A 14236-nucleotide genomic window follows, 5' to 3' on the forward strand; every position below is an offset into this window, starting at 1 on the left:
CCAGTGCCCTTTCTGCATTTTCTTATTGTCATAGTCTACATTTCAGAACTATGGATTTTTTTTGTGTTCAATTTATTTTTAGAAGCCTCAATATTTAAAACAACAACAAACCCCATATATTAAAACAGTGCCACTCACCTAAGTACACTCAGCGTCTGAAATCAGGAACTATTTGAACTTTAGAACATTGAGAGCATCCCAAATGTATATGGAAAATACTGTAGCTCTATTTTTTGTACTGATTTCTTCTCAGAGGGCAAATATAGTGACTTGGAAATGGATGTCAATACTTTATAAATGAAGTCAGAAAATAAGATCAAATGTAAAAAGACTAATAATTTTCAAATTTATCCAATTGCATTGATTTTCATACTTCTGAAATGTTTCCATGCTCTCAGGCATGCTAAATATTGTATAACCTGCTAAAGATTTATTTCACAAATATTTATTGAACTCTTACTCTGTACAAACCCTGCTCTAAGGGATTTATCACTGGCTGTGAAAAGCCACCAGTTGAAATTATTCCTTAATGCAGTTAACCATAATTATTACAGATAAATAATTTATTTCAAGAATGATCTTATAAAGAAACCCATATAAATAAAGGTACCAAGAATACAGCATTTAACTGTAAGACATACTGTAATTTAGCTCACATTATTACTATTTTGGTTTTTATTGAGAAAAGTGACTATTACAAAAAAATTAAGGAATGTTAGGATTCCTTTGGCATCTACAAGATCAAAATATAACAAATTTTATTTGGAAATAACACAAATCAATTTATTGGGAAGGAAAAACATCCAAGTGGTTTTGGAAAAATAAGTGAAACCAGACACTTTTATCAGGTAACAATCTTTATTTTAATTTGTTCTTTGGATAAGTGGCCAGGGATACATTTAAAGTACATGCACAAATATGGTAACAAAATTACATTGATTTTAAAAATCCAACTTGTAAAATAGTGGCAATGAGGGATAAAGTGTTTTTGTATCTTGAGAGCTAGAAAGATGCAACCACAAATTTAAGTCTGTTTAAGTAGATGTTGACAACTGATTTAGTGCAGACACATTTCCATCCATAGACACATTTATTTGCTGGTGTAAACATGTGGCCAAACATATTTTGCTGGCTTATAAATAGGGCATGCAGCAAAGCCAGGAGGAATTAGATGCCTGCATTTATAGCCTGCTTAAGGAGCACAAGCTCATGTACACCTTGAAGCATAAAGCAAAACAAGAAAATAGGAAAATGAAACTTTTACCCTGTGAATGTTCAAGTTTGGAGAGGAGAAAGAAGGATTACAAGCTGGATTCAAGAGAGCAGAATATTTACCTTGAATAAAGGCTTCTTCTTTTCAGTAAGAACAAGCATCTGTGGATTTTTTTTAATTAAAAATGTTACTGACCTTAGCAATTACTCACTTTTTCAAAAGATACATAATAAGAAAACATCCCATGCCAAACACGATTCTGGGTGTGAGAGCAAGACACTAAAATTTCCACCCTCTCCCTGTAGTGAGGAAGAGAGAGACAACATGTAAGCCAATAAATGAAAAAGAAGATCAGAAAGTGAAAGGCGCCATGAAGGAATAAAACAGGAAATGGGATAGCGACCAGGAAGGAAACTCTCCTTGAGGTTAGTGGTCCAGGAGAGCCTGGGGCGATGGAGCTATGATGAATGGCAGGAGACAACCAAGAGCATACCTGGGGGTGGAAATTTCCAGGCAGAGAAAGGGCAAATGCAGAGATCTCAGTCCAGGATTGACACTTCAGTGTGACTGCAGTGAGGTGCTGAATGGTGAGATGGTTGAAGAACTGACTTTGGCAGTTATCCATTTTTCTCAAAAGATATGTAAAGAGAAATTATCCCATGCCAGACAGGATCCTGGGTGCAAGAGAAATATGCTAAAATTGGTACAGCCATGTTAAGCCTAATGGCCAAAGCTAAGTCTTATCCCCTGATGAAGCCAGAGCCCTAGTGGGACACAGCAGCCTGCAAGTCGCACCCACTAACATTTTAAAGCGTGTTTTTGCAAGGAACGATGCCAAGATCTCTATGTATTTCATCATTTTTTTTTTTGAGGTGGAGTCTCACTCTGTCACCCAGGCTGGAGTGCAATGGCATGATATCAGCTCACTGCAACCTCTGCCCTGGTTTCAAACAATTCTCTTGTCTCAGCCTCCTAAGTAGCTGGGATTACAGGTGCCCACCACCACACCCGGCTAATTTTTTTTTTTTTTGTATTTTTAGTAAAGACAGGGTTTCACCATGTTGGCCAGGCTGGTCTCGAACTCCTGACCTCAGGTGATTCACCCACCTCAGCCTCTCAAAGTGCTAGGATTACAGGCATGAGCCACCGTGCCCAGCTGTATTTCATCTTTATAGCATCTCCATGATATAAAGAGAATAATGCCCATTTTATATGGAATAAAATGAGAGACAGTGAAATTAGTAACTCGCCCAGTCACACTAAGAAGATCAAGATATGAACCCAGATCTGAAAAAGTGGACAGAAAACTGAAGGTATCAATATATAAGAATAAGTTCGTTTTTGTCATGTCAAATTCAATTCAATTATCCAAGCATGCTCTGAATAATAACAAGTGTGCAAATTGGCAACAAGTGTAAAAACAGAAATCCAGAGATTTCTATTGGCATAAAGGATATATGTGAAATTTTAATTCTGAGAAGGAGTAGTATTTATTTGCTTCAGTTCTTAAATTTTTTTCGAAATTAAAATCCTAAGTAAATAAATGACTGGGGATTCTAGGTTCTTATGTACTTTTGAGCTTGCAGCCACCTTGAAGCAAAGCATGATCCCTAGGACAGAAACACGCATCAAGCCCGTTTTCCCTTGTTTGTCAACTTGGCTTAGACATCATATTCACAGAAAGCAACTTAGATGTCAAATTCACAAAGCTTAGCCCAACTTCCAATGACTTTCCTTGATATTAGCCTTGTCTCTAATTTATCTATTATGATGGTCGAGTGGGCCTATAAATAGTGATTTATATTTATAAATCAGAACAGCTCAACAACTAGCCAACTCAGGTAACTCGTTTGGCTGCTTTGTACACCAAATTGACTGTTAAAAACATCTTATAAATTACCATGACATCAAACACCCAGCCCATTCAAAGTCCTAGTAAGGGCTTTCTTAGTTAAAGACTGCAGCATAGGGACCCCCTGTGCCTTTCTGATTCCTGGAATTAAAGCTACTTTCATTGTTGCTTTCCACCTCATGCTTGCTTAAAAGGCATGGGCTGTTGCTGTCCTTGCCTGAGAGAATCAGGGATATTGAGCACAGCTTCTATCTGTCTTTAAAGGGTTCTCTACAAGAGCAGTCCCCAACCTTTTTGGCATCAGGGACCAGTTTCATGGAAGACAATCTTTCCACAAATCAGGGTTAGAGTGACAATGGTTTCAGGATTATTCACGTGCATTACATTTATTGTGCACTTTATTTATATTATTATTACATTGTAATATATAATGAAATAATTATACTCACCATAATGTAGAATCTGAGAGCCCTGAGCTTGTTTTCCTGCAAGGAGACAGTCCCATCTAGGGGTGATGGGAGACAGTGACAGATCATCAGGCCTTGACTTCTCATAAGGAGTTGTGCAGCCTAAATCCCTTACTGTGCAGTTCACAATAGGGTTTGTGCTCCTGTGAGAATCTAATGCCACCACTGATCTGACAGAAGGCAGACCTCAGGTGGTAATGCTCACTCACCTGCCACTCACCTCCTGCTGTGCGGCCAGGTTCCTAATAGGCCACAGATTAACTAGTACCAGTCTATGGCCAGTGGGTTGAGGACCCCTGCGCTAGACATTTGAGAAAAGTGATGATCCCATTAGGGAAAAGTTTGTAACAAAGCTCTGTTTATTACTGTTTCTTTCTTTCTTTTTTTTTTTTTTTTTTTAAGACAGAGTCTCACTTTGTGGCCAGGCTGGAGTGCAGTGGCGTGATATCGGCTCACTGTAACCTCTGCCTCCCGGGTTCAAGCAATTATCCTACCTCAGCCTCCCAAGTAGCTGCGATTACACACCCGGCTAATTTTTTTATTTTTAGAAGAGACAGGGTTTCACCATGTTGGCCAGGATGGTCTCAATCTCTTGACCTCGTGATCCACCCGCCTAGGCCTCCTAAAGTGCTGGGATTATAGGCATGAGGCACTGTGCCTGGCCTATTTCTGTTTCTTGATATACCATGCCTTATATTTGCATGAAGCATTTCATCCTAAAGGGAGTTTCACATTCCTTTTCTTTCATAATCTCCACTACATCTCCATGAAGTAGGCAGGAGCTACTGTACTTATGGTACAGATCAGAGAAGCTACTCAGTGGAGCCGAGATCTTCTCACCTTATTTTTGTTTATTTGCTCCCTTTCTTCTTCTTCTCTCCCTTACCTCCAGCCCACCCAAACTGTAAGGACTTGAATGTATATCATTCTTATTCCTATCAATCTCTTACCAGGTTACGGAACCAGCCCAGTAGTTCAACTGCAGGGACCCAGTCACTAGTTCTCATGCTGAGCCTGGTAGAATGATACCTCAACAGTCTCTGATTCATCTCCACTTCTGAATCATATATTGTGAGCTATTATATACTGAGTTCCTGTGTGTAAAAAAAAAAATGAGAATTCCCGAAATTATATTAAGCCCAAGAAATTTCACTCAAACAGTTTTATGAAAATCTCGTTAGTGACACAGGAATGATTATATTGGTTTTGTCTGTTTGTACCATTGCATACGAATTAGCTCATGAAGGCTATTTTTATACAGCTGAGCCTGGGTTCTGTGATTGTGCTTGTGTTTGAGCTTAAGAGGTTTTTTTTTTTTTTATGGAAAAGGAAAAACTTTACATTGAGTAATGCATTATTGGACAGAGAGCCTGAGCCAGGAGAAATCGGCAAGCAAAGGGCTTTCTTTAGGGAAGAATAGCAGATTTCCCCCACATCTGAAATCTTCCTTCCTCTGAGGCAAGCGTTTGATCTTTCCCTTGTTTTTACCTCATGAACAAGTAAGGAATGCTGTGGAATGGCACCCGGGTGGGGGTGGGAGGAGCAAAATGAAAAAAGAGGGAAAAAACAAAATCCAGTACTACTGACTCATATGATAAGTTTCCTCTATTCATTTGACCATTTCTGAACCTCTACTGTAAAAGTCTCCTGTCATAGAAAGGGAAGGCTCTCTACACATAATATAAAATAATGGCGCTTAATGGAAAACTTAAAAAGAAATCACATAGGAACTCTGGTACGTTGAATGAATACTCTTCTTTACTCACTACATGTGAATACAAAGTCCACATGTCCCAAATTGTCTCAGACAGTCCCCATTATGTCTGTCGTCCCAGCATTATTATTAACAGCACCCCTTTCATTCTCCGCGGTGTCCCTGACATGAATGATAAATTATATGGTCACCCTAGGCATAAATAATGATTATTCACATAATCAGTTTACACTCTAAGGTATATGACACCTAATAATTTTTCAAAACACCCACCCCGCTGAAGAAAGTAATGGGTAATGCTATTCACCGGTGACTTTCCTATTTAAATCTCCCTGCCTACTTGTTACATTGAAAAACATCTGGAATCAGAATCAAAAATTCAAAAACAACTTAGGTGTTGCCAAGCATGCTAGATAATCCCAGTTCGCAAATGCCCAGCTCTGAACGCTAGCCTGCTTTCATCTCAAAATAAGCCCCACTTGGAACTTAACCCCTGGTGGTTGACTCCTTCTGCTTTTCAGCAATTTTGCTGGATATGTCAGTGAAAAAACCACTGAAAATGGGTGCCACCCCAGAAGTTGTATTTTGGATCCATTTGCTGCTGCTAGAGGGTTGTAATTGGAGGCTTGTTTTCTTTACCTGCCAATCTTAGCAGTCCCACCACAACTTCAGCTAAATTGTTCTAAGTTGTCGATAAGTTGAAAATGATCTGCTAACGTTTTCTTTTGGTTTTGACTCACATTTATGATCAATTTCTTGAACTCTGTTTCTGGGTTGGCCATCCATACCACAGGACACATGATATGCACATCAGGTAGTACCAATAATTTTTTTTACATTAAATTGCACTAATGTAACCCCACCCCTTTATCTCCCACTCAGATGAGCATACCAGAATGCAAGGAAGTGATGGGTATGAAATTACCATAAAACTAGTAACAAATCCACTCCAACTACAGAAAGCCATTCACATATTTTACTAATTCAGTTATTACTCCTAATAAACTACTTGTGATACCTTCCAATGATTCCTACATTGGATTTATGAGATCCTTGTGCTGTTCCACTTAACATCTGAGAGGACGTGTTCCAAAGAGAACAAAGTGTAATATAAAAAGTACCACCTACTGATACCCAACATATAAAAAGGTACTTCTTAGATTCAGGTATCAGTACCACCTACTGATACCAGACATATAAAAAGGTACTTCTTAGATTGACAGCCACTGAAAAAAAGGAACATATCCTTTGATTAAATCACTCAGCCCTTCAAAGGATACTATACGCTTTCTTTTGCAAGATTACCTATTCCTAAAGGTATTCTTTAAAGATCAGTTGGGCACAAATGTGTACACTTGCATTGTCTACAGGATAGAGACAAGGATTTCTACTAGGATTTTAAATATTACCCAGGACTTTTAAAATCTAGTCAAAGATCTCAATGCAACTCATATATTATTGTGCCCTGCACTATAATATATGTTTGGAAAGATGTATAATTGATCAAGACGTACATTCGCAGCTCAAGGAGAAAATAACACCACCTACCAAATTTTAATAACAAAAGCAGCACTAGTAATAAGAATGCCTAGGAACTATTCTAAACCCTTGCCATGTATTAACTCACCTCATTCTAAAAATAAAACATTCTAAAAATCATAGTAGGTACTATTATCGTTCTAATTAGACAGGTAAGGAAATTGAAGCACAGGTAAGTTAAATGACTATCTCAAGATCCCACACAACTAGAGATTAGCAGATAGGAAAATGCTGACATCGCCAAAGCTGAAAATATACTGTGGTTAACTGAAGAGGTTCACTGCTCAGAATGAATAGAGACAAGTATTCCCTGCTCTGCAGTAGCATAAAGGAAGGAGAGAGGTTGTCTTTTGGAAATAATGATCTAGTGTGGGCTCCACTGTAAACAAAGTGCATGAAAAATGATCAATGATCCTCTCATTTTTATACATGCTTTGACTCTGCCAAGATTTTAAAAATTGTGTTTCCTGTATGTGCCCTAGGGTCTGGGGAGAATGCATAGCTCTGAGAGGATATACATAAAGCCATATGTATATGCACATAAATATATAGGATAATGGAGCAAATGGAGACCTGGTTCCCACCCCGACTCCATACACCAAAGGAACAAACACGGCAAAATATTGAGTAGCAAAGTTCTTGTTCAATCTTAAGGTCCTGATAATATCAAAACAAACCACAGTGACTTTGTGCTGACTGTTCATGAGATCATCTAACCTCTTGACTGAATTATAGTTTATAATCATACTCTCTCTGCTTATTACCCTGTGTACAGCACTCCGTTATCTGCAGAACTGTCAGAAAATACCTTCCCAGCTGCTGAATTACCGTAATCACAATTTTTTTCTTACCCAACCCTGCTCTGGGCTCTGAGACTCAGGAGCAGAGGGGAGTAGAGAGTTCTGATGTTCTAGTGACAATGAGAAGGTGCTTGACATTTCCTCCACGCTCTCAGCCAGCACAGCTGCCATTCACTCTCCACTTTGCCCTAAGCCTTTATTAACCCAGTATGGAATATGGCAATTTCCTAAGCCATGGTCATAAGTAAATACCATTTCTCCCCATAAGGCTCCCTTTAGCTGCTGTGCTCTTCGTGCTTGTTTGGCTCATGATATTTCATGCCAAATATTTTAGAGACAGTGTTCAGAAATTACCAAGCAGCTAGACAATGCAATGTTCCCATCCATCGAGGAAAGGAGTCAGACCGCAGGGATGTTGTGTTTTGTATTTGCTTTACATTCATTATGCATTTCTTGCTGAGCCTGCTTTTCCACAAATATTGAAGACTGAGCTGACTAATAACTCTCTATTAACACCAACTCATGTTGGTGATTATGCATCTTTGGGAAGCACTTAATAAACACTATTAAAAGATTTTGCTTTACAGTGACAGCAATCATGCCAGATGTGATATTGTGTTATTAGACAAAGGCAGTCCTGAAAAGCTTTCAAGGTAACATTTAAAAAGTAATCCTCTATTAGGTTGCCTAGCAAGATGCCCCATAAGCACTTAAAACCCATAAGACGGTTGAGTTCAGATAAAGAATGTGTTACCAGATGGAGACAGTAATTACCCTGTCCCCGAACTCTAATTGCATTTACCCTGCCTTTTGCCTACAAAGTTGACAATGCAATATCTGGCTTTTCAACTGGAGCACTGCATTTCTTATTTCCTGCTGGTACACATATATTAATGAATGGGTGCTTTTATTAACAGCAGTGTAAGACAAGAATATTTCAGTCATAATGTTACACCTGCTGCCTGATATAGATCATAAAGGACAAGAATAAAATTTAATTTGCAATAACTCTTTGGAGCTATAGTAGTAGTTGCCCAGGAATTCCTTGTCAAAGCATCCTGGCTTTTCATTAAATACCCAGCCACTAAATTTTTTTCAACTGTGGCAGAATCAGTCAGGGAACATTTTGGGAGCTCTATAAAAGGCACTCTGCTAATCTTCAAATCATTGGAAAGACTCTTTAGCATCTGTTAAAATATTTTTTTCCTTCTAATCTGCCTGAAACTAATAGGGAGAAAATTCTGAGATGTTTCTTAATTAAGCAATAAGAAATGGTGATGGGTGGTCTGCACTGACTTAATCATAGTTGTAAAGCATGAAAAAGGGAAAAGATTAAGTACCCCTAAATCCTCAGGCATCTGACTTCCCCATGAATGTGCCTTATTGCTATTAGTAAGAAGTCTTTCCTTCATTCAAATTAGGGCGATCCAAACGATGTGGAAAAAAACTCAAACTCAAGAAAGAGTGAAGACTGTGAGTGATGCAGGGAAACACACACACACACACACACACACACACACACCACCTTTTTTTTTTTTTTGCAAATTTGTAAAGCAAATTTCTCCCTTTGGCAGAGGGGAGGAAAGAGTGATGCAAGGCGCCAGTGCTAGGGCAAAGGACTCTTGCTACTGTGCAGTTATTACTTAGCCTAGTAGCTTCTGAGCATGGTCTGCAGCACTGTCTTCCTGACCAAGCACGTAATGCAACTACAGCAACTGCAAAGTGTGAGGCAATAAGGAAGGTGCTGGGTGCGACTAAGCAGCATGAGCCAGCTCCACCTAAAGGGATTTCTGTGCAATTCCAAGACATTCATTCAGCACACCACTGGTAAAGAAAACAGGTCTAAGAGCCAAAATCTCCTCCCACAAAACCCGTTTGTAACCCCTTTCTTAAAATCTCCATGAACACGAGTACCTAAACCCTTAACCTACTTGCTAATCCCCATTTTCCAACTAGGACTTAAGAGTCCCTACTAACTACTTACTAGCAAATCCTGAGAGCTTAACAGATAAGCATCTCAGGTAAACATTCTATCCATTCAGACCACTGACCCAGGAGATTTTTTCCTGCTGCATTTATTAAAATCCAAGACAAAAAATAAGAATTAACTCTGGAATAGTCTTTTACACTGCTGTATATACTTATCACCTCTGTGAAAAATTTACCCATGTCTTAGTTTGCATCATTGTATTGAATGATCTGTTAACAGTCGTTACAACAGCAAAAGCAACAACAACAAAGACATGCTTATCTGTTCTGCCATGATAATTGTAAATTTTATCTAAAGGTGATCAGAATGTGCCATCCCAAAGTATGCCACTTTCACATAAGAATTATTTTGAAACATCAGGCATAAGAGGATTTTTCTTCCTCCCCATTTTTGTCTAAAAGCAAGGCATAAATTTCCCATTGTAAAGGTGACATAAATTTTTATTTGTAAAAGTGTTCACATCTTTCTTACCAGAAAGAAGAGAAAATTGTTATTTGCCTAACAATCTTGCCAAACAACTCTTATCTACTATATATTTTTAGTCACCTTCCCACAGTTTACCTCCCCTAGGAGCCCCAATCCCCACTTTTTGTGAGGTCTCCACAATTTATCAGCCTCTGTTAGGATGGTTTATAAGCTCCCAATTCTAACCACCCCTTTGAGTTACTCATCAGTGAGTTCTTCCTCATGTCCTACATATTCCATGTGTAAATAGCCTCTGGCTTTCTTTTCTTATTTTAACCAGACTTTTATCAGTTTAGTTTATAGGCCCAGACACTAAGCCTAAGATGATAGAGGAAAAGTTTGCTCTTCCTTACTTATTCTTAAATGAATTATATAAAATAAGTGTGCCATGCCACCAACTCACTTCATATTATTTACCATTTCGCCTTCATTTGATATTTTTCTCCACAAAGAGGCCAAAATCTGGTGGTTTGAAAGACTTCATTTAATATATGAATTAAATATAGTACCAGTGTTTTTGTAATTCATTACTTATCTATCTCATATTTGCTAACTCACCTACTCATGAAAATTCATTTTCACAGTGATTTGCAAACATACAAATGCACAGAACGGTGAAATACTTAAGTTGTTTGATGTCCACATTCTAGCTGAGATTCAACTCTGCCTTCTCATTTCAACTCTCATACTAAAACTAGTGTTCTTTTCACAGTCTATTTAATGCCACCTTTTTCTCATTTTTGTGCTTTCTGTTGATTTTGCTGTTTACAATGTCCCCTTCCCCCACAAATGTATTGCTGAAGTGCTGTGTACTGTTCCTAAAGCCAAGGAGTCCGTGAGGTGTCTTATAGAGAAAACGTATGTGTTAGATAGGCTTCAATCAGGCGTGTTACAGTGCTTGTGGTGGTAAGTTGAAAGTTAATGAATCAACAATATGAATTATATATATTAAATAAGATGTCTTTAAACAGAAACACAATTAGGTTGCAGCAGAGGCCTAGCTCCCTGAAAGAACAGTAACCTACCCCTGTGTGTCATCATCATGCCCTCCAATCTGGCCAAGAAGAAGGCAGCCAAAAAGGAGGCTGCCAAAGCTTGACAATGGCGCAGAAAAGGACGTGAAGAAAGTGGAGATGCTCTCACAGAACCACAGGTGACAGAGGAGAAAACTGAGGCCAGTGGCAGAGACCACAGAAGTAGATTTGCTGACCAAGATGCTAGAGGACTTTGAGTTGAAGAAAGCTGCTGCTCGAGCCTCACTGGTGGCCTGGAATCTCACCTTAACAGTACTGATGATCATATTATCAACCTCTCACTCACCTTACGGTCAAGAACTGCTCAGTGACACCAAACTGGAAGTAAACTGAGGCCATCATTATGGCCTCATTGGCTTAAATGGAATTGGAATGTCTGTGGTGCTCTCTGCTATTGGGAAACATGAAGTGCCCATCCCTGAGCACATGGACATCTACCATCAAACTCAAGAGATGTCCCCTAATGACAAGATACCTTTGCAGTGTGTGATGGAAGTCAAAACAGAGCAGATCATGCTGGAGAGGGAGGCAGAGCTGGTGGTTCATGAGGATGCAGAGCGTAAGAAGCTCACGGAGCTCTACGAGCGCCTGGAGGAGCTGGATGCCAACAAGGCAGAGATGAGGGCCTCGCAGATCTTGCATGGACTGGGTTTCACACCTGCCTTGTGGCACAAGAAGCTAAAAGACTTCAGTGGGGTCTGGAGGATGAGGGTTGTCTTTGCCAGAGCCCTATATTCAGCACTTTCTGCTGCTCCTGGTTGAGTCCACCAACCACGTGGACACAGATGCTTGCATGTGGTTGGAAGAACTAAAAACTTTTAAGTGCATCTTGGTCCTTCTCTCCCATTCCCAGGATTTTCTGGATGGAGTCTGTACCAACATGCACAACAAGAAACTGAAGTATTATACAAGTAATTATGCTCAGTATGTGAAGACACAGCTAGAGCTGGAGGAGAACCAGATGAAGAGGTTTCACTGGGAGCAAGATCAGATTGTACACATGAAGAACTACAATGTGAGGTTTGGTCATGGCAGCGCCAAGCTGGCCTGGCAGGCCAGAGCGAGGAAAAAAAAAAGGATGGCATCAGGACTGACAGGGTCATGAGCAACCAGACACTGTCATTTTATTTCCCACTATGTGGCAGGATCCCTCCACCCATCATTATGGTGCAAAATGTGAACCTCAAGTATACAAAAGATGGGTCTTGCACCTGCAATAATCTAGAATTTGGAATTGACCTTGACACATGAGTGGCTCTGGTAGGGACAATGGAGAAGGGAAGTCAACTCTTCTGAAGCTGCTAACTGGAGAGCTACTACCCACAGATGGCATGATTCAAAAACACTCATGTCAATATAGGGTATTACCATCAGCATTTACAAGAGCAGCTGGACTTGGACCTCTTGCCTTTGGAGTATGTGATGAAGTGCTACCGAGAGATCAAGGAGCAAGAAGAAATGAGGAAGATCCTTGGGCAATACGATTTCACTGGGAAACAACAGGTGAGCCCAATCCATAACTTGACAGATGGACAAAAGTGCCTAGTGTGTCTGGCCTGGCTGGCCTGGCAGAGCCCCCACATGCTCTTCCTGGATGAACCCACCAATCATCTGGATATTGAGACCATCGACGCTCTGGCAAATTTCATCAATGAGTTTGAGAGTGGTAGGATGCTGGTCAGCCATGACTTCAGACTCATTTAGCAAGTTGCACAGGAAATTTGGGTCTGTGAGAAGCAGACTATCCTGGCTTACAAGGACCACCTCAAATCCAAGCTGATGGACGAGAAGCCCAAGCTCACCAAGAGGACCCACAACATGTAAGCCGTCTACCTGGGTTCAGGTCAGGAGCTCCATCTGGGAACTAACAGCTGCTACCCTGACCAGTCACTCAGGGCAGGACCCTGGGGCTACACTCCTGTATTGCTATAATATGGCTCCCCAGCCTCTCCCCTGCCCTTCAACCTGCCTTAGCTGCACTCACTTATCTACAGCTGGTCAGTACCTGTCTATTTCCTGTCCTCCTTCCAGTTACGTCTGTCTATGTCTGGATTCAGCTGACCATTCGTTTGAGCCCCTTGCTGGTTACCTTACTCTGAGTGTGATGCAGTCAGAGGCACCTGTGGTTTAGCCCAAGGGCCCAAGCCCTGGATTTGGCCTGCAGAGGAGCTTAGGTTCCTCATTTTCTGAGTTTTGGTGATGTTGGAGGAATCCCCCCAGCCCACGGCTCCCATTCCTTTTGGCTTCTAGTTTGGCGCTCTGGACCAGGACCTTCATCCTGGTCAGTTTTTAATTAATTGTTTAACAATGTAACTTTTTTGTTATTGTTATACTATAAGTTCTGGGGTACATGTGAAGAATGTGTAGGTTTGTTGTATCGGTATATATGTGCCATGGTGGCTTGCTGTATCCATCACCCATCATCTGCATTAGGTATTTCTCCTAAAGCTATCCGTCCCCTAGCTCCCCACCCCCCTGCCTTCTCCCCCAGTTCTTCACCCCTTGACAGGCCCCCGTGTGTGATGTTACCCTCCTTGTGTCCATGTGTTCTCCTTATTCAATACCCACTTATGAGTGAGAACATGCAGGGTTGTATTGCTTTGTTTGTTTTGTTTTTGAGATGGAGTCTTGCTGGGTTGCCAGGCTGGAGTGTAGTGGTGCCATCTCAGCTCACTGCAACCTCTGCCTCCCGAGATCAGCCTCCTGAGCAGCTGGGACTACAGGGGTGTGCCACCACACCAAGCTAATTTTTGTATTCTTAGTAGAGACAGAGTTTCACTATGTTGGCCAGGCTGGTCTTGAACTCTTGATTTTGTGATCTGCCCTCCTCGGCCTCCCAAAATGCTGGGATTACAGGCATGAGTCATTGCACCCAGCTTAACAGCGTAACTTTTAGACCTTCATGACATCTACAAAGTGCCCAGTAAAGAAAGAGAAAGCCATGAAAAAAAAAAGAAACACAAATAAAGTTATATGTTGATCCATTGATTAAAATCTTATGACCAGAGGCTTGTAGGAACCCCGCATTTCCCCCTAGGGGCAATGGCTCAGTCTTCACTACAACATTACAGAGCATAATTTCCATAAATAATGAGAATCAACTGTCATCAAGATTGTTGTATGTGCTTTTCTACTCAGTTGACTCTAACTAAAACTGATAAT

At 40.4% G+C, this 14236-nt stretch overlaps 1 pseudogene; it reads left to right on the forward strand.

Moving 5' to 3' along the window:
* Window positions 1-11082: 11082 nt before the first annotated feature.
* On the forward strand, window positions 11083-12959 carry LOC100389350 (ATP-binding cassette sub-family F member 2 pseudogene; annotated as a pseudogene).
* The last annotated feature ends 1277 nt before the right edge of the window (window positions 12960-14236 follow it).

Source organism: Callithrix jacchus, chromosome 1, assembly GCF_049354715.1.
Source record: "Callithrix jacchus isolate 240 chromosome 1, calJac240_pri, whole genome shotgun sequence".
Classification (NCBI taxonomy): Eukaryota; Metazoa; Chordata; class Mammalia; order Primates; family Cebidae; genus Callithrix; species Callithrix jacchus.